Source organism: Lissotriton helveticus, chromosome 2_1 (assembly GCF_964261635.1).
Source record: "Lissotriton helveticus chromosome 2_1, aLisHel1.1, whole genome shotgun sequence".
In the NCBI taxonomy this organism is placed as follows: Eukaryota; Metazoa; Chordata; class Amphibia; order Caudata; family Salamandridae; genus Lissotriton; species Lissotriton helveticus.
The window spans coordinates 768,360,965-768,381,434 of record NC_136059.1 but is presented as its reverse complement, the minus strand read 5'-3'; the positions used below and the strand labels follow the sequence as shown (position 1 = coordinate 768,381,434).

The window sequence follows — 20,470 nt, the reverse complement described above, 5'->3', positions numbered from 1 at the left end:
AGGAAACAACATGTATTAGAGTTTTGTTAAGGTCAGGCTCTCAAACGTGTTGATAAGAATTGTGTATCTAAATGTCCTGCTGATTTTTGTATTAATTGTTGATTATGCAATTAAAAAACCTTTTTTAATTTCATACTTTAATAAATACGGCCGGGCGACTAGCGCCCGCCTTCCAAAAAGTAAAGACGTCTCGTGTCCACGTTCCTGGGTATTGGGTGCCGGATTGGGGGGGAGGCGGCAGCTAGTCGCTGACCATGTGAAAAGGGGGGGCCCTCGGCCCCCCCGCACGCATGGCGGCGCGGCGACCGTCGCCCCCCCTTTCTCTTGTGTTGCCACTCGGCGGTGGGCGGGCCCTGGGGGGCGCGGCCCACCGCCGATTGGCCGGCGGCCTCCCTGACCCGGATCCTAGGTAGTGGGTCCGGGTCAGGGGGGGCGGGCTATAGGAGGGGCCGCCTGGCCCCTCGGGAATAAAGAGGTGGGGAGCGCCCAGGAGACCCCCTTGTCCCTGGACGCTCCCTCGCTGAAACGGTGTGCCCCGCGCTCGGGGCTTCTTTATTTTGCCACCCACCATCCCCTTGGAACAAAATGTCTTGTAGCAGTTCTTATGTCTGGTTGAATGGTAAGTTTTGGAGGTACGCTCCACAGGTCTCACAGGGTAGTAGAGATGGAACTGTTGGTAAATTTTGTGATGCTTTTGTTTAGGAATTTTTCCCCTTTTAGCAAACGATGTGTGAAGTGTATTATATGTGATACAAGTCTCTTTAGGCCTTTTTTCCCTTTGTAGCTATACGTTGATACTATTATTTATTAGCCAGTGTAGCTGTCCTTTAGAATTTTTTCCCATAGGTCGTCGTATTTATTAGGTATGGGGCATGCGGTAAGGTCATTATCGGTGAGCACATATTTGAGGTCTGAGGGGGCGGGCATCATCCTATGGAGGTTCCCGCCCAGGGGGAGGGGCCTGCGGGCCACTCCCAAAACTCCAGGGGCAAGGTAATGGATGCTGCAAAGCAAAGGAGTGCGGGTAGGAGTAGTTCACGCTTTCCTTAGGCTGGTAGCCACCCCGCGCGCGTGGACTCATGACTCCACCGGCACAGAGTAAGGGCCCTCCTTTAGTGGGTAAATGGAGTTCAGGGCGTAGACCGGGCAATTCCCGGGGTAACACTGCGCATGCGCACATCTATAGGGGAGGCGCAGCTTGTAGGACCTGACACCGGTAGTGACCCTGCCATATGGCCAGAAATGTACAAAAATCAAGATTAGGATGTTTAGTCTAAGTTAGGAAACAACATGTATTAGAGTTTTGTTAAGGTCAGGCTCTCAAACGTGTTGATAAGAATTGTGTATCTAAATGTCCTGCTGATTTTTGTATTAATTGTTGATTATGCAATTAAAAAACCTTTTTTAATTTCATACTTTAATAAATACGTCCGGGCGACTAGCGCCCGCCTTCCAAAAAGTAAAGATGTCTCGTGTCCACGTTCCTGGGTATTGGGTGCCGGATTGGGGGGGAGGCGGCAGCTAGTCGCTGACCATGTGTTTTTTTTTGGCTATTATCTTTATGGGATACTTGCTACCACAGTAAATAATGCGTTTCTTGCGCTACTTAGAAAGGGACTGATTTTATTTACCTCTGGGGAATTAAAAACCTAAAAAATAAAGCTATCTGGTAAAGCCTCTACTATCCTTGGGCAAAGTACGCGCTATATAAAAACAAGATCACACACTGCAAGACCAAGATCAAATGTAGTGTGTTAGCTGCACATACATTAAGGTCACACGCTGTGTCAGCTTTACTGATAAATACTGTATGCTGTACAGATTCCAAGAAACAGAGGTGCAAACACCAGGATCACACAGTGTTAAAGCAAAACTGACGAATATCACACACAGTGTCAGCTACATAGAAAACACAGGCACACTCAAAGTGAGGGCCACAAACGCCAAGATCACCCACTGCTATACGAAGACCACGTACAGATACCAAGATCACAGATACTGTCAACAGGATAGGATCATAGCGTCTGCTGCACAGAACTCAAGATCAGGCACAGTATAACGCGCATAGATATCACGAACAGACGGCAACAAACACCAAGATCACACAGTGACAGAGCACACTGTTAGAGATTAGACAGGCGGATACACAGACACCAGGATCACACACGGTGGCAGAGTCTCATATAGTATCTGCTACACCACTGAGTAAAATGAGGGTCGCTGTGGGGGCTTGCTGGAGGAGACCCTGCATGTTCTCTGAGCGCTGTGCTGGGCTGGGGAGAGGTGCCGTGTTCATCTAAGATCACACACTGTTAGACGAATGTCACAGAGTGCCAGCGCCACAGACACCAAAATCACGCATAGGGTCAGCCGCAGTCAACGGTGCTGCAACAACTTCCAGAATGATGGTGCTGCCATTAATGTTAGCGATTGTGAAAAATCGGTGTTTTTTCTTAAAGGGGCATGGAAGCGGGTACTCTGTAAATACATTTTTGCTTGACGTTCGTGCCAGTATGTCAGCGTTGTTTTTTCCATTATACTTAAAAAGAATGAATGAAACATGGTTACATATGCCTCTGGTTTAACACTGTACACCAAGGACAGGGCAGTGACCTCATGAGAAACGCACTCCAAAGAGTGAAGCTGTCCGCAGTACCGACAGAAGTAGGGCTGCAAAAACGGCGCAAGCAGATGTTTCTTTCCTTCAACTCTATCGAGTAGCCAATCTGAGTTGTAGGTGGAGGGGGAAAGAAAAAACGCTGCGACTGAAAACACACGAGTGAGAGGACGAGGAGAGAGGCGCATTTAAGTGATTAAGTGTTACCTTGGCCTGTGTGAGAATACAATCAAACAAAAACAAAAAAAACGAAACGAGAAATGGTCGCTTCTGTGGGGGACACCACAAGATTTCCAGACAGGCTCCTGCCTTTCACTGACCCATAAGGGTAGGGGCGTGTGCGTCATGAGTCAGGCAGGTAAGTCACTCCCCTGTGTACCATCTGCCTTGTCTTAAGTGTGTTTAAACATGAAGAGGTTTATTCCTTTGTAGAACTTAAATAACTAATATTTAGAATACAAAGTACTTCTAACCAACCTACTAGGAGGCATATCGGGGCTATTAACTCCATCTGAGGTACTTTTGCTTCTTTTAATTCTGAATGCAGCAACCAACAAGCAAAGAGTGGGAAGGGAACCCCAGCAACGTCGGGAGCTGCACTGCATTTCACATGAAACATTCGTTGTATTTTTTTATCCATTTGAGCTATCCATATTGTATTGTGCCGAATTAATCAGAATCTTTGGCAGACGGTGCATTACTTGGTAGGTTCAGCAGAACTCTCACATCCAGAATTCAAGGTGCCTGTAAAATATCCAATCCCTGTATCAATGTTTAACAGGTTCGGTCAATACCTTATCCTCATATGCTCCACTCAGAATAAGGGATCTAAGTGTGCGGAAAAGGGAAAGGTGATAGAAGGTAGGGAGAGCAAGGAAGGAAGAGGGATGGAGGAATGAATGGTGTGGAGAGGAAGGGGACGGGAAAAGGATGAGAACGGGTGGAAGAAGTCAGTCAGCGGGAGGAACAAGCAGCAATATCGAGAGGTGGTGGGGGCAGGGTGAAGGGTTAAGGGTAGGGAGAGACGGCGCAGGCTGGACAGGCTGTGATCTGGACGCTTTGATGTGGTGTGCGAGGTGGGCAGAAAGGACGGCCGTGGGAGGAGAAGTATGGAGAGTGGTGCAGGCGGGGGGCGTGGAGCAAACCCTTTGAAGAGCGTTTGGCTGCCAGGGGGGCGGAGAAGCAGATTGCCTTCAAGGCAGGAGGCAGGCAGAAGGCTCGGGCAAGCTCGTGCACGAGAGCACATGCACTCGTCAAAATCCGGATCGTAAAAAGTCAGTTTTGTGGATGGGTGGCAATAGGTCTCTCTACGAGACCTAAAAAGCATCGCAAGCAGTGATTGAACAAGGACAACACCAACAACCTCGCAAGGGAGATCAAAAGAACTCAAATGATGTCAATCAATCTCCACACATGGAGGTGCAGATTGTGCAGGCTCGGGTGTATGACCCTGCCCTGCTGCTGCGATGGGCGATCCTCCCACAGAGAACCGTGATCGGAGGGCAGATGCTTAGGCACAGAAGTCCCCGGTACCATACACTCATGGCCCAATCCAGTGTCAAGAGGATGGCTTGAGCCCGGTTGTTCATGGTCTTGTTCAGAACTTGGGGCAAGAGAGGAAGAGGCGGGCAGGTATATAGTAGTCCCAAGCTCCACTATTCGAGGAATGAATCTCCAAGAGAGCTTTCTGGGAAACTTCAGTGTGCAGAAGTGTTGACATTGTACTTTCTTGGTGGCAGTGAACAGATCTAACCAGGATTCTCTGCACTGTTGGAAGATGCCTCATGCCACCTACAGATATAACTGCCATTCATGATCTGCTAGGTGTCACTGACTGAGTTTGTCTGCCCTGTCGTTTAAAGATCCCACCAGGTGCGTCAACACCTGGCAAATGCCCTGATGAGCCAGCCAGCTCCAGAGGCATAGAGGCTCTCGGCATAGGACTCTTCCTACAACTATCCTGCTTGTTGTAGTACAACATGGTGGTGTTTTTGTCTGTGAGAACCTGCACCAGCTTAGGTTGGATGGTGGGCAGGAAGGCCTTCAACGGCAAGTAAATTGCCCTCAACTCCAGTAAGTTGATGTGGGGGCGAGTCCTCTGATATCCAAATCTCCTAGATGACTTCCCCAACCCAGTAGTAGCACATCCGTCACTAGCAGCAACTCTGGGTCGGGGAGGGGTCATCAACTGGACCAATTGTGGTGGAGCACCCACAACTGCAGATCTTTCCTCTGAAACCTGGATGCATTCAGACCAGTTCTCCAGGTGCTGGGCCTACTATTACTGTAAAGCTCACCTGGCATGGCCGTCAAGCAAAATGCAAGAGGCTAGTAGATAAAGAAGACTCTGAGCCATCCTCACTGAGACCCAAGACAGAGGTTTAAACATTGTGATTGCAGCCTGAATGTCTTAGACTCTTTTTAGACTCTTTTTCCAGAGGATAGGCACAATAGCGCATCATATGAAGGATGGCTCCTATGAAGGGGAGCCTCTGCGAAGGAGTCAAGTGTAACTTCGGCAGGTTGATTGAGAACCCCAATGCCATCATTAAGTTAATCGGTCTCTCGAGGTGGTCTATGGCAAACTGTGGCGAGTCAGTTTTCAACAGCCAATCGTTGAGTTAGGAGAAGACTGGAAACTCCCCCCTACACACCTCAGATGGGCATCGATCAGCACCATCACCATAGTTAACATCCAAGGGGCTGAAAGAGAAAAAGACAAGTCAAAGTGCTCCTGGCACATCTTTAACTGCAGGTAGCACCTGGAGGGTGGAGATGTGTAAATAAGCATCCTGTAGGTACAACACCACTGTCCAGTCTCCGGGATCCAGGGCAGATAGAACCTGTGCCAGGGTTATTAACTTTAATTTTTCATTGCAAAGGAAGGCATTTAGAAGATGAAGATCCAGAGTAGGGCAGAGGCCTACCGCCCTTCTTTAGCAAAAGGAAGTAGTAAGAAAAACACCCACGCCCTACATCCGAGACCGGTACCCTCTCAATGGATCCTTTCTCCAAAAGAGCCTGCATTTCCTGCCCTAAAAGGGGCAGGTTGCCCTCCGACAAGTGTTAAGCTGTAGATAGCAGGTATGATGGGTAGAGAAGGAATGGCAGAGCTTAGCCCTGTTGGACAATCTGCAGGCTTCATTTGTTGGATGAGATGTTTTAGCACTCCTAAAGGAAGGGGCTGAGCCTGCCTATCACAATATGGCTGTGTGCCACCAAGGGTGCACGAGGAGGCTTTTACGTTATTGCTGGAGGGACAGAATAATGAGAGGAACACTGTCCTAATGACCAGGCCATTGTCTGCGGAACCTATGGCCCTCATCCCGAAAAGACTGGTTGTGCACGTGTTGAGGACTTGGCCAGCACTGTCAATACAACGTACCCTGGTATATGGGGATTGGCGGACTAGAGCCGAGAGGCACAGAGAACGTGCTGTAGTTCAACTTTCTTTCAAATGTTATAGGGCAGAGTTCACCTTTTACCGCCAAAAGAGGGATCCATCAAAATGTATATCCATTAAAGACCAGTGGAAATCCCTGGAGACACCAATGGACCTCATCCATGTGTGGTGCGAAAGCAGGGCTCGAAAAATCATTTAATTTTTACTGCACCTGCAGGTCCAGTAACCTAAAAAATTTACTCAACCTAACTAAAATATACTTGAGCTCAGTTTCTGGAAGCAGAGCAAATGTGACAAGTTAACAAGATTTAAAGACATTTTTATTGCTCATTCACTTTCTGAGCAATAAAGATGCCTTTAAATCGTGCTATCTGAATGAATGAATGAATGAACGAGCAATTTGCATAGCGCAAACAAAGCCCAAAGGCGTCAAGGCGCTGTGTACAGACAACTTCGGAAATCGTACTTAGACCCTGCTCTTGGGAAACACCCAGGTCTTGTGAAAAACAGAATGTTCTTGTTGCCCCAAGAGGGAAACAGGAAGAGAGTTCCACGCCTTGGCAGCAGTCAGCGAGAAAGCTCTCTCTCCCTCACACCCCCCACCTCAATCCTTTAAACCTCGGAACCATGAGGAGAAAACGGTTTGCTGACCTAAGGTTCCCTGAGGGCATATACCTTTTAATATTGGCTATTAGGCCAGATGGGCCCGACCATAGTATGCGTTGTGGGTGAGGCAAAGGGTCTTAAACAGAACTCTACGGTCCACCGGAAGCCAATGCAGCAGACTGAGAGAAGATGAGACCGAATGATGCTTAGGGAGATTCAAAACCAGCCTTGAGGCGGCGTTTTGGACCAGCTGCAGGCGGTGAATCTGACCCTTGTTGATGCCCAAATAAAGGGCATTACAATAGTTAGTCTGGCCAGGATTAAGGCCACAGCCACCTTTTTTCGGGCTTCAAAAGACACAAGCATTTGCAATGCAATAGGTCTCGCATTAGGAAAGCGTGAGCTATTGGTATTGTAAATGACACATTTTTTAAATATGTGTTGGTTTTGAAAATATATAAATTAATAGCATTGTTATTCACAAAGCCAATAGCTTACACTTTCCTAATGCAAGTCCTATTGGCTATGGCAATGCTTGTTGGTAGCAAGCAAGGACAGTGCTGGTGTGGTGCTGAGTGATGATGCGGTTGGTCTGAGAGATGTGGTGGTGTCCCCAGAGTGATGTGGTGGTGTCCCCAGAGTGATGTGGTGGTGTCCCCAGAGTGATGTGGTAGTGTCCCCAGAGTGATGTGGTGGTCCCCCCAGTGATGTGGTGGTGTCTCCGATTGATGTAGTGGTGTCCCCAGAGTGATGTGGTAATGTCCCCAGAGTGATGTGGTAATGTCCCCAGAGTGATGTGGTGGTGTTCCCAGAGTGATGTGGTGGTGTTCCCAGAGTGATGTGGTGGTGTTCCCAGAGTGATGTGGTGGTGTTCCCAGAGTGATGTGGTGGTGCCCCCCAGTGATGTGGTGGTGCCCCAGAGTGATGTGGTGGTGCCCCAGAGTGATGTGGTGGTGCCCCAGAGTGATGTGGTGGTGCCCCCCAGTGATGTGGTGGTGCCCCAGAGTGATGTGGTGGTGCCCCAGAGTGATGTGGTGGGGCCCCAGAGTGATGTGGTGGGGCCCCAAAGTGATGTGGTGGTGCCCAAGAGTGATGTGGTGGGGCCCCAGAGTGATGTAGCGGTGCCCCCGAGTGATGTAGCGGTGCCCCCGAGTGATGTAGCGGTGCCCCCGAGTGATGTAGCGGTGCCCCCGAGTTATGTAGCGGTGCCCCCGAGTTATGTAGCGGTGCCCCCGAGTTATGTAGCGGTGCCCCCGAGTGATGTAGCGGTGCCCCCGAGTGATGTAGCGGTGCCCCCGAGTGATGTAGCGGTGCCCCCGAGTGATGTGGCTGTCCCCAAGAGTGATGTGGCGTGCCACCGAGTGATGTGGCGGTGTCCCCGAGTGATGTGGTGGTGCCCCTGAGTGGTGCCCCCGAGTGATGTGGTGGTGCCCCCGAGTGATGTGGTGGTGCCCCCGAGTGATGTGGTGGTGCCCCCGAGTGATGTGGTGGTGCCCCTGAGTGATGTGGTGGTGCCCCTGAGTATGTGGTGGTGTTCCTGAGTGATGGAGGGTGGAGGTGGAGTTGGAGGGTGGAGTGGGAGGGTGGAGGGTGGAGGGTGGAGGTTGGAGGGTGGAGGTTGGAGGTGGAGGGTGGAGTTGTAGGGTGGAGTTGGAGGGTGGAGTTGGAGGGTGGAGTTGGAGGGTGGAGGGTGGAGTTGGAGGGTGGAGTTGGAGGGTGGAGTTGGAGGGTGGAGTTGGAGGGTGGAGTTGGAGGGTGGAGTTGGAGGGTGGAGTTGGAGGGTGGAGTTGGAGGGTGGAGTTGGTGGGTGGAGTTGGTGGGTGGAGTTGGAGGGTGGAGTTGGAGGGTGGAGTTGGAGGGTGGAGTTGGAGGGTGGAGTTGGAGGGTGGAGTTGGAGGGTGGAGTTGGAGGGTGGAGTTGGAGGGTGGAGTTGGAGTTGAAGGGTGGAGTTGAAGGGTGGAGTTGAAGGGTGGAGTTGAAGGGTGGAGTTGAAGGGTGGAGTTGAAGGGTGGAGTTGGATTCAGTAAAACAAAAAATAAAAAACACGTCTAACACGAAGAAGCTTAATTAGTGGTGTGCCACGATTTCTGTATGCAGTTTATGGCAAGCACGTGGGTCTGCAAAGGGCATCGGGGGATACAACAGGATGGAGAATCCTCTTGTCGATTTAAAAAAGTGCTTGATCTGCAAGTAAAACGAAATGTAAGCCCTTTACTCCTACACAACAGAAAGTCTATGTGAAGTTGTGCCCGCATTTAGAGCACTTCCATAATGGGTGCATAGTCTTCCCTGGTCATTTACCTGTTCTTTACCTTTTAAGAAAAGTTAGCAATGTCCTATAACAGAGCAGCTATCTAATGACAAGAGGGACTGGGTGTCGTTGGGGATGTTTCTAGCCAAACGTAACATTGCGCGACTGTGGGGGGTTACAACAACACCGACACTCCAGACGGGACGAAAGATATGGACTGGTGTATGGTGGCCGAGAAGGTGGGTTATGAAAGTAGAGGCTGCCCCAAAAAGTGGGAGCAAATCTGGGGTAAAGGGAATGTAAGTACGGGGAGCCCATGTATACCCCCTGCGGGGGGGATCTAGAGATTGTTCAAATTCACGGGAGAGGGCGCTCATGGAGGTTGCTGGTGGGGAATGGGAAATGACCACTACAACGAAAGGCTTTACCACGCATGCATTAGAACGCATGCGTGGTTACCACGGAAGCCTTTACCACGCATACCTTTACTACGAGATGCGTAGTAAAGGCATGTGTGGTAAAGGAAAAACATTTAAAAAGGGGGCATCGGGGGCATACCCGATAAAAAAAAGTGAGAATAAAAAGGGGATCTCCGCTTCCTCTTTACGACGTAGAACGTCATCAAGGAAGATGAAGGCAAAGAAACGATGACGTGAAGAGGTAATGAGGAATTAAAAAATAAAAAAATATTGATGGTTAAGGTCAGGGGTAAATAGACGAAGGTTTGGGGGCTTGGGGACTCGTAAGGGTACAGGGGAGGGGTATAACCTTTCCCAAGAATATGCCCTTACCATACATAAATTAACAACGAAAATCGTTGTTAATCTATGCGTGGTAAAGGAATATTCGTGGGAAAGGTTATGCGTAAAAAAAATTGTTGAAACACATGCGTGGTAAAGGCATGCGTTGCAACGGAATTCGTAGTAACGACATATAACCTTTTGAGTAAAGAAAGGGAGATGCATTATATCTGGGTGAACAAACATATTAAAAAGCTCGACTGGTCTCGGAATGGTCTGATGTAACTGCTGCCACATGCCTCGTTATATTGATAGTTAATAGAAGTTTTAAAAAAGTGACTCCTCTCAGACTGACATGGCTGTTTCCTGGAAGAAACGATAGAGTGCGGACAGTGGTATGCGGTGCGGGCAGTGGTAGGCAGTGCGGGCAGTGGTGTGCAGTGTGGGCAGTGGTGTGCAGTGCGGGCAGTGGTGAGCAGTGCGGGCAGTGGTGTGCAGTGCGGGCAGTGGTGTGCAGTGCGGGCAGTGGTATGCAGCAGTCCCTTGTCTGCGCAGGAGGCGTAAGTCGTGCTGTCTTCCGGACCCTGCACCACCGAGCAGGTTCTGCCAGTGCTTCTGACTCAACCGGCTCTCAGGACCTTTGCCTCCGCTCCTTATTTGATTCAAATCTCTCTGTTGCCCTTTCAAATACATGCTGTTGTGAGGAACAACCATTCCACGGGGCAACTCCCAGGTTGTCACCAGTAAAGAGCAAACTCTGCTGCCTTGCTGTATTTCCACAAAAGCTGTTCTTCCTTCTGAGGCCACCGATTACACCAGAGAGGAAGCAGCAACTCTTGTTGTAGTCCCGGCTTCTCCACTTGACTAAGCTGTGTGCTCCTGGGTAGATTACTTTACCCTTCTCTGGCTCCATTTCCTTATGTGCAAAATTGGTATGACCAACAGTAGGCTTACGTCATTGTTAAATAATGTGTACAAAGGCCAAAGATACTATGCATTCACCATGGACAGTCCTAGAGGTACCCCCACTCTCTTCACAGGCAGGCAGTATGAGCACATACGAAGAAGGTGTGGCGCAGCGACCAGAGCTTCCGTCATTGGAGCTGGAGGGACCCAGGGTCCAGTGTCGGCGTCGGCTCAACATCTTGTGATTCTGGGCAGATCACTCGATCTATGGACAATGCCTGGATACCCTCATGGGTGATAAGCCGCGCTATATAAATCGACGAATTACAATACATCTCCACAGAATCAGTCCTTTGGGGAGGCCTGCTTGGGTGTAGCAGGGAATCAACCTCGCCATATGATGCTGCCGAAGCTTAGTCCCAGCGCACCAGGCATAGGGTAGCTCAGATCGCTTCTTGGGCTCTAGACCGCACAGCACATACGTGTCCTCCTAGCCAGGGCGTGTCTTCAGAGGGCGAGCACCAGTGTTTGTAAACTCCACATGCCTTTTCCCACCTGGTAGTGTCTTGTCTTAAGATCTGTGCGATGGGCCACGAGACAAACATTTTGGGGGAAACGCTAAATAAATTTAATAAATAGAAAAAACCATTTCACTCTTTTTCATTCCATTTATTTGAGCTCTATGTCCGTGCCTGGTGTGGACACCCCACCCCATAGGGATTCCCATCCACCATCAATGGAAGCTGTGCAGCTTTTCTTAAGAGTCGCAGACTTCTCAACCAGGCTGCTCCATCTCTCCCTCCCTCTCTCGGACACCGGGGGCTTAAGGCCCCTTCCTTCGAGATGCTTTTTTGGCCTCCTTCCATGGGACAGGACTGTACACTACAAATACTAAAATAAACAATACTCTCTTCTGATGGGTCTATGTGGCTAACTTGGATCAGCTTGTCTGTCTTATTTTTGGCAAGATTGTTCAGCGAGTTTAACACTCGCAGCAGGCGCCTGTTGTGTTTACACGGTCATGATTTTGAATAAGAGTAGGGCCATCTCTGCCATCTATCCGTCTGAGGTTGATCAAGTAAATACTATGGACTGGGTAATAGTAAGACGCTACTAGCCGGTGCCTACCTTGCACATAGTTTTATATCAACGCTGTTAATAGAGAATCATCGCGACAGCAGATTTAACACCAAATACAAATAGAAAAGACGTTTTTGAGTTTCCAAAACTTTTCTTAGATGTGTATTTCACCAAATAGAAGTCTATTCCAGCGAAAAAAGACAGAATTGTTATGTTAATCAGCAACAGCTATAGCTTTTCGCGTGTTTGCGTTCGTGAACTATTTCCGTTCCAGAATTGCAAATTATAAACAAAGGGCTGGCTTTTACTCTGGAAAAAGCCAAACTTAACATAAATTCATCTGAAACAGAAGGCATATTTTGCATTCAGCTGGACGAGCTGCTGGCGCATGCTGACTTGGTTGAGCGCCTGCTGCGGAGATGTGTGTGCTCTGCTCCTGTTACACTGCCAGGCCTGCCCCGCTTCCCCGACACCCCTTCCACCTCTTCTGTGTTTGTGCCCAAGGCTCGGCCCCTGCGTGTGGTAACGATTACAAAAATCTCCACCTCAAGAAATAAACAGCGATAAAAAGGTTGTAAATTGGAAGCGCGTTTACTCCAAGGAAGCTCGGCCAGTAAACGCGAATGTTTAGTTCGTGAGGAAACAACAAGTGTTTCTGATTTGTGTGCCCTCGGGCTGGGCTTGTGCCTTCCGTGAACCCTGCGCAGCTTTCACCCCCGAGGAAGTCCTCTTCCCTTCACACTACAGGCAGCGAGACCTTTCTTGAGACCACCCAGGGCGCCGAGGCAGGGCACACATGTGGCCTTGTGAGGCGGCCCGGGCGTTCACTTGGAGGCAGCGGTGCCGGTTTCATCCATTGAACCTGCCGCCATTTTTTCGGGAGCCAGAGGAGATGCACCTACCTCCAAGCGACCTAAGAAGGAGGGATCCGGAGCAGAGAGCTCAGGACTGCTGCCGATCTGACCTGAGATAAAGATATATAAAAAACAAGACACAGGAAGCCAGACGGGACTTCCCGGGACTGCCTGCTTGAGGGCGGGGCCATCAGCACAGACAGGAAGCGGACGGGAGCCTACCCCGCGCTCCTGTGAAGGGAGGAAACCGCCTACAAATCCCGTGCAGCCTCCACTACCGCGGGACGAGAGGTGTCCGACAGACCCAGTGAGGGGGGGGGGGGGGGGGGTGTCGGGGCACATTGCTGGTGGCCCCTCCCCCCAGTGAAGGAAGCCCCACGTGTGCCTGGTGAGTGGGGTGGGGTGGGGAGGTGTGTGTGTGTGTGTGTGTGTGTGTGTGTGTGTGTGTGTGTGTGTGTGTGAGTGTGTGTGTGTGTGTCTGCATGTGTGTCTGCATGTGTGTACGCGTGTGTGTGTGTGTGTGTGCGCGCGTGTGTGTGTGCCTGCGTTCATGTGTGTGTGTGTGTCTGTGTCTGTGTATGTGCATGCGTGAGTGTGGCTGTGTGTGTGTGTGCGCGCGCAATTGCGAGAGGCTGACTTGCTGGGAATGTGACAGGAGATGTGCACGGCACAGGGCAGTACGTGCACGTCCACGAGGTGAAATGGCCGAGGGAAAGCGCGTACCCTTCCCCTGTCCAACATTCCCGGCAAGTGAACAACATAAGGTCTTTTCGCTGGAAGCAGCACTTCGCGCTGCTAACACCAGCGAGACCTAAAAACTGGGATATTTTTCTTATAATACGTATACGCCCGAAGCAGGTGGACACAGTCCTTGAGACCTACAGAGTCATGGAGAGGGAATTATCAATAATGACTCCAAGGTTTTTCCCATGGGGAGGAGAAGAGGGACAGGTACCCAGGGAGTCAGGCCACCACTCACCCGAACAGATATCCGGGCCTTCCCCAAAGATCAGGACTTCCGTCTTTTCACCATTTAATTTAAGATAGTTATGAACCATCCAAGATGAGACTGCTATCATACAGTCTTTAAAATTTTGCGCGGAGTTCCTGACCTTTTGCGTAATGGATACCATGAGCTGGGTGTCGTCCGCATAGGATAACACCAAGCCCAAAGGCTTTCACCACCCTTGCCAGCGGGGGCATATAGATATTAAACAAGGTAGGGCTCAAAGAGTAGCCCTGGGGCACTCCGCAGGCAAGGGGGGAGGGCTCTGAGGAGAAACTCCCCATTCTGACTAGCTGGGACCGCTCACTAAGAAAAGAAGCAAGGAGATCCAGTGTCCGACCCCGACCCCTATCTCCTTGAGGCGTTCCACCAATCTCTGGGGGGACAGGGTATCGAAGGAGGCGGTAAGATCGAGTAAAATCAGAAGAGTGGTATGACCCGCATCCACCTGAACTCGAATATTATCCGGCACCATTGTGAGTGCAGTCTCCGTACTGTGAGAGCATCTAAAACCCTGTTGGGAGTCATCTAAAATCTGATGGTCTCTCAGGTAAGCGCTCAAATGTGAATTGAGGTGAGATTCAAGAATTTTTGCAGGGAGAAGGGAAATAGGATGAACATTTTTGAGACTGGAAAGATCTAGAGAGGGCTTCTTAAGTATGGGTCTGACCACTGCAGCCTTCCAGATTAACGGGTAAAGTCCTGAGGATATGGCTAAGTTCAAAACTGTCATGAGGTGGGGGATGAACGCTGCTTTTGCTCTTTTCACGACTTTAAGGGGACAAGGATCCAGAGGGGACCCAGATATGATTCCTTCAATCAGCAGATCTAAGGCCTCAGTCGTAAGGCTAGGGAAAGTGCAAAAACTCCCTGAAGTGGTATGGCTAGGACTGCTATTAGGGAGGGTATCTGACGTAATATCAGTTATTTGGGTGGTATTTTGAATCTCCAACTGAACATAGATGTCCGCTATCTTAGAGCGGAAGAAGCAGGCTAAGCTATCATAGAGTGCCTGTGAAGGTTCCACCTTGTCTGAAATAGAAGGAGCAGCAAGAGCGTTGAAGATGTTAAAAAGCTCCTTGGGGGAGGTAAGAACACCCACGATGTTGGAAATGTATCTTTCTTTTTCCTCGAGTATCGCTGCTTTGTAAAACTTCAAAGATTGTTTGTGGGACTCCCTGCCTGACGGAGCCAGGTCCTTCCGCCAGAGTCTTTCCTTCCTTCTACACTCCTGCCTCATTTCACGTAACCGATCCGAGAACCAGGGAGCGGTTGGCTTAGATCTAGCAGAATGGTGAGATTTTTTAGGGGCAAGGGTATCCATCATGGATGAAATTCTTTCGACGAGGTCAACCGCGTCAATATCCGCGTTAGAAAAGTCCAGGGTCTGTGAGTTAGAGAGAAAATGAGCGACCATTTCATTGGAGATCAAAGTGAAATTGCGTTTTTCTTCCGTTTTGGGTTGTGCTTTTTGAAAAGTGCCTAACGTAGTGGCCTTTAACTCAAAAGGAACGGCATAGTGGTCTGACAAAGAAAGAGGAACGGGCACATTCACAAAAATGCGGACATCATTTGAAAAGAACCCACCAAGGGTATGACCAGCGAGGTGGGTGGAGGACTTCACTAATTGATGTAGGCCACAGCCATTCAAGACCTCTAAAAGTGTAAGGGTATCATGATTTGTAATGTTTTCTAAATGAAAATGAAAATCTCCAAGAAGCGTGAGATTAGTACGTTCAAGATAAGTTACTAAAAGATTGCATAAGTCCTGGCCAAACAAAGCCCTTGGCCCTGGTTGCCTATAACAGACAATCCCAGAGAAACTTTCTGTGGGAGGTAAGTTTATGGAGAAATAAAGTGCCTGATAGGCATCAAGAGTAGAGGTGAGAGACTTTGTCCGACAGGTAAAGGTATCCCTGACCAGGATGCCCAGACCGCCTCCGTGTCGTCCCTCCCTGTCCATTCTCGAAAGCAGTCTCCCGGGGGAATAGCCTCCACAAGCTCGGGACCAGATGAGTCATTTGCCCATGTTTCGGTTAAGAAAACCCAATCCGGGGCATGTTGAAGAACAAAATCTTTTAAAAGCAATATTGTTCTTTATAAAGGGCCTGGAGTTTATAAGAAAACCCTGCAGGGGCCTCTGTTTGTGGGTGTGAATAAGACTGATAGTTGAGGGGGAAATACTGGTTACCATCCCACCCCTAAAAAGGAGACCGCACCCTCTACAAATTAAGGGCCCTTTTTTTGACAGCCTTTCGGATTTCCAGACATGGGGGCAACGAGGAGGATTTCTCTTAACGATATCCAACAAGTACGCCCTTGAATAACACCTGATAGCGCCAGCAAATTGTATAGCACAAACAGCATCCCTGGCCCCCGGTGCGGACTTGGCACGGACGGGCGCAGACAGGCTTGCCTTTGGCGAGACTTCGGCGCGTCCGCTGCGCGGGACCGGAGGCATGCTGGTTAAGAAAGATGGAGGGATGCAGCGCACTAGAGCGCTAACCCCCCAGTCTCTGCCCCTGGACCAGCGGCCCCAGGAGCAACAATGGCGCCGCCTAATCACCCTCCATAGCAAACGGTAGATACCGCGGTGGAACGGGGTGTGTGCCCAAATCTAGAGTCCCGGCAGCAATCAGGTAAGCATTAAACACATTATTTTTTAAAATAAGTAAAATGAGTAAACATTCAAATATATGAAAAGATGGCACACAGCAATTTCTAAAATGCTTTGGGACCTGAGGATCCCCGAAAAACAGAGAGTAAGCAGGACCGGAGTACCTGCAGGCGTCACCTGCAGGTGCTACATTTCCTCTACTTTCAAAGACACAGGTCAAAAGTCAGTTTGGCTTCTTACTCGCCAGAAAGGGCAAATAGGACCTAGAAGTAGCTCGCCGTAATTGAATCTGGCTCGCAAATGTGCGCGGGCGAGTTGATTTTTTGAGCCCGGCAAAGAACCATGCTAGTCCCATAGCCCTGTTGAATCATTTTTGTGGTGTCGAGACTTGAGTGCATGACGAATTTGGCTGCATCCATCCCATTGTTAATGGAATGGCCTAGTGAAGGTCAAGGGTCTTTTGGAATTACAGGTGAGATCTCACCCACCATGCTCCAAAGTGTGTGATCATAATGCCCCAGTAGGCAGCTCACATTAAATTACCTTAGGGCAAGACTGGCCGAGAAAACATAAGGGTGCCGAAAGGCGTTACAGTATACTTTACTTATGGGCGCCTTTACCACCAAGCTCTTCAATGCTGGATACTAGGTCAAAAACTCTGGAGCAGGTCTATGGCGACAGGTGACTTGTCAGTTGTCCGGAGGGCCAGAGCATGGTTTAGCCCAATGGCCCAAAGTCTGTCAGTAAGGGCTTTATTAAAGGGCAAGACGGTTTGGGTGGTGATTGGCCAGGCCGTAGGGACCTCTGTGAGAATGTCAGTTTTAACCTACTTAGTCGGTATGTGAAGATCAAGGACCACATCAGCTGTTTAAATTACTATGGCACAGGAAATACTCTCCTCTGTTGCTGGTCCGGGGGAAACTAAACCTGTGTCGGCTGAGGTATCCAGTCCACTGGCCTCCTGCAGTTCCATGTACCAGTCATCTGCATCACAAGAAGGGGCAAGTTCCTTCCCCTCCCCTGCACTGTCATCTCCATACGACTGGCTCTATTCAGAGTAAAAGCAAAAATGATGAAATGTATGCATCCAACAGCATGGTAGTGGGGCTGTATCCCAGTTTCGAATGGTCCATTAGAGACTGAGGCATGTCAAGCTCTGGACGTGGCCTCGGTCGAGCTGAAGCCATCTTGGAGTATCACAGACCAATGGTTTGGGGGTCCTACTATGTTGCCAGTACAGAATCAGAGGTGGGGTTGAGGCTTACAGATGTCACCAAGAGTGAATCTGCTTGTGGTAATCTGGCTGGCGGGCCCTGCAGATCCTTGGGGCCCACAGGTGTGCCAAAGTGAACCAGAAGCCTGACAATGATGAACAGCATAGCCTCAGGAAAGGCTTAGACTAGCTGTGAGGTTGCCAATGGGCCTGGGTGCATCAGAGAAGAAAATGGTGACTTAGTAGATCCAGTGACGTCCTTACGTCTTCTCCAAAGATTGGCAGGAAGGAGCCAAGTCACACTTGGATTTACTGTGTTTCTTGTTCAACTTACCTGAAGACTTCGGCCGTGAGGAAGATCAGCCTAGGTGATTGCAGGCATTGGCGTCATGCGATGAACGAAAGGACCAAAGCACACCTTGAGCAAATCGGTCATAGATATCTGTTTGCAACAGTCCCCACAAAGCTTAAAGCCTGTAGTCTTTGGGCCAACATTCAATGCACAGCAGAAACATTTGAAAGAAAAGTGAAGAAAAAGAAAGGGTGGAGCTAAGGATCCACATCGAAGGAAACTGGCCCCAGGATGCTTGTTTCTAGTCCAGGGAAGAGCTGGTTTGACAGTTCGGTCTGGAATGTTTCCATGGGAAGAAGGGTCAAGACTGATTTGCATATGGCTGGGTCCAAAGTGGGGTTAAGGGGAGAGCAAAATAATGATGCATTAAACCTAGATCTGTGACTGGAGGCGAGTGTTTGAACGTTTTCAACACTCTATCATTTTATTTTGTGATGTTGGCATAGAGAGAAAGGAACTGCCGTCAGCACGCATATGTGGTGCTTACAGGTGCCTGCGTTTGTCACTTTTGGAGTGGAATGGCATTGACGCAGAGTAGCATGGCATCACTTGCCAGGGCACAGAAGCACTGCTTTCAATTTTCTGTATCCAGCCTGGCACCTGGGGATATTCACAAGGTAAGGAATCTGCAGTTAGAAGTATCCATAAGAACTATTTCACTAAAGGTACATGCTTATGAACCTCTATAAACACGAAATCCTGGATGGGGACGGACAAATTGAATGAATAAAAGGCTCAAGAAAGTTACGGTCATGACCACCATTTCGAAACCTTCAGCTTTTATGACGGGTAAAGAAACGTGTTTAAGATTTTTGGAGTTCAACAAAAATGACAGCTACATACATAAAATAGCTAGTTGTTCCACGGATACAATATCTACTAGCAGTCACTTACACTTAAATAACAAAGCATATTTATACTGCCCTTAATGCAACATTCTCCAATTGTAAAACAACAAAATAATCACGGAGGAACTGGCATTCACAACTTAGAAAAGGCTGATACTTTTGTTAATTTATGTACAATGTTCTCACCAGTTTCCATTTCAAGCTGCTTAATGAAACACAGCTAACTTTATATATTCTCTGGATTTTAAAGCTCATGCACAACGCCTTCAGTCACTGCAATACACCAGAATGAAACCACCCCAAAATGGAGGAACATTAGTTAAAAATTCCCAAATCTCTGTCTGGCATTTGATTCAGTGCAATAACTATGGTTATATCAATAAACATATGAATGGTTTTAGACACAGCAGAAAGGTCCCAATAGCCCGGCCACTAAGGATACTCCAACCTAAGCTGATAAGTCCCACACATAACTTGTGACAATGCATACTCCAGCTGGGCACTTTATTCAGAGCCAGGAGGTGATGTCTTTTCTACCCATCCTAGAGTAAATTGTACTGTTCCTGTAGGAATCTCAGTCATCAGCATATAAAAATAATATGTATATGCTACCAAAGAACAATAGTTGGATTATGAACGTTTTAAGTGCGGTTAATTTCCTAGGTGAACAACTTAATGTTCAGGCACAACCCTATCCTCTTCAAAGATAAGAGTGATTGGGATTCTCTGCAACAATCTGTTACATGTATTTACCTTATAGAGGCTGTGTAACCTCTGACAGGTGCATAATAAATATGTCGAAAATGTGCTCTTCAAAAAATTGCTACTTACCACTCTTTACATTGCTGCTTCCATCGGTTAACTAGGTCTTGCACTAACCTCACTAGAGGAGACCAGCGACACCAGTGCACTAAAAGGGTGAGGAATCTCCACCACTAACAATTCAAAATGGTGGGAACCTCTTATGGTGCACTCTATTTTCTCTTTGGAAGTGACACTCAACCTCCTTCATCAGTTTAACTTTGAGACACAAACTTAAAGTACTCTTTCAGTAAGCAGGAAAAGAGAAAATGGGGAAATTGGAACAAAAAAAGCATTCGAAACCGTCAAGTTTGGACTAGATCTTCCTACTGAGTAACATATGCAGCAAACAACTCACAATTCGGTCTTGAATATTTAAGTAACGCCACCAAGATCATATGTGATTATAGAAAAGGTACCAATTAGGAATCCTCAATGATAATAAAACTCAAGAAGAGGGAGACAACGAGAGAGCTTCAGGAATACAGATGAGAAAGAAAAGAAAAGCCCAAATAGTGACAAATTGCAATCACTCGCAAATTACTTAAAGAAGATTTATTAGTCTTAGTTATCAGAGCGTAGAACTGCAACTCCTTCTCAGTGTGCAAACTCCTTCCAAATACACAAAATGGAACACCCAATTACCTACATCATAAATGACATAACAACCATAACATCACTATACAAGAGGGGAGAGAAAAATGTCAAATGTGCAATGGAAGAAACCAAATGCAAACTTGATGAGGAAATAAGAAGTCAATGTAGTAAATAACATTGATAGCAAAACAGAAGTCTAGAATGCCTTGTTTTTATACTACCACCACAAACACCACAGAAGTACTATGGCTGCCCACCATCATGGAATGGTCTCTGTGGAAGCTCATGACATTGTGTGGCAGACAAAGATGTGTGCTCAAAGGTGGAGTCCTGACTGGTGGGCAGTACATATAAGTAGTTCTCCAAATGATGCACATGAGACCAGCTGGACCTTCTGCCAATGACACAGTGGCCAGCAAAGCTTCAGGAACCCCACCCCCAACCTTGGGGGGTGGAGACCAACATCATAAAAACATTTTTCTTTGATTATTAAATATAATAATATAAGAACAGGCATCACATAAAATAGACAATAAACATCAGATAAAAAGATAAGATTTATACTGGACAATATTAAAA

At 48.2% G+C, this 20,470-nt stretch overlaps 1 protein-coding gene across 1 annotated transcript in view; it reads right to left on the bottom strand.

Annotated features, from left to right (window-relative positions):
- FER (FER tyrosine kinase) overlaps positions 1 to 20,470 on the bottom strand; it is a 1,039,778-nt gene that overhangs the window by 458,334 nt on the left and 560,974 nt on the right. The gene's annotated exons all lie outside the window — the stretch shown is intronic.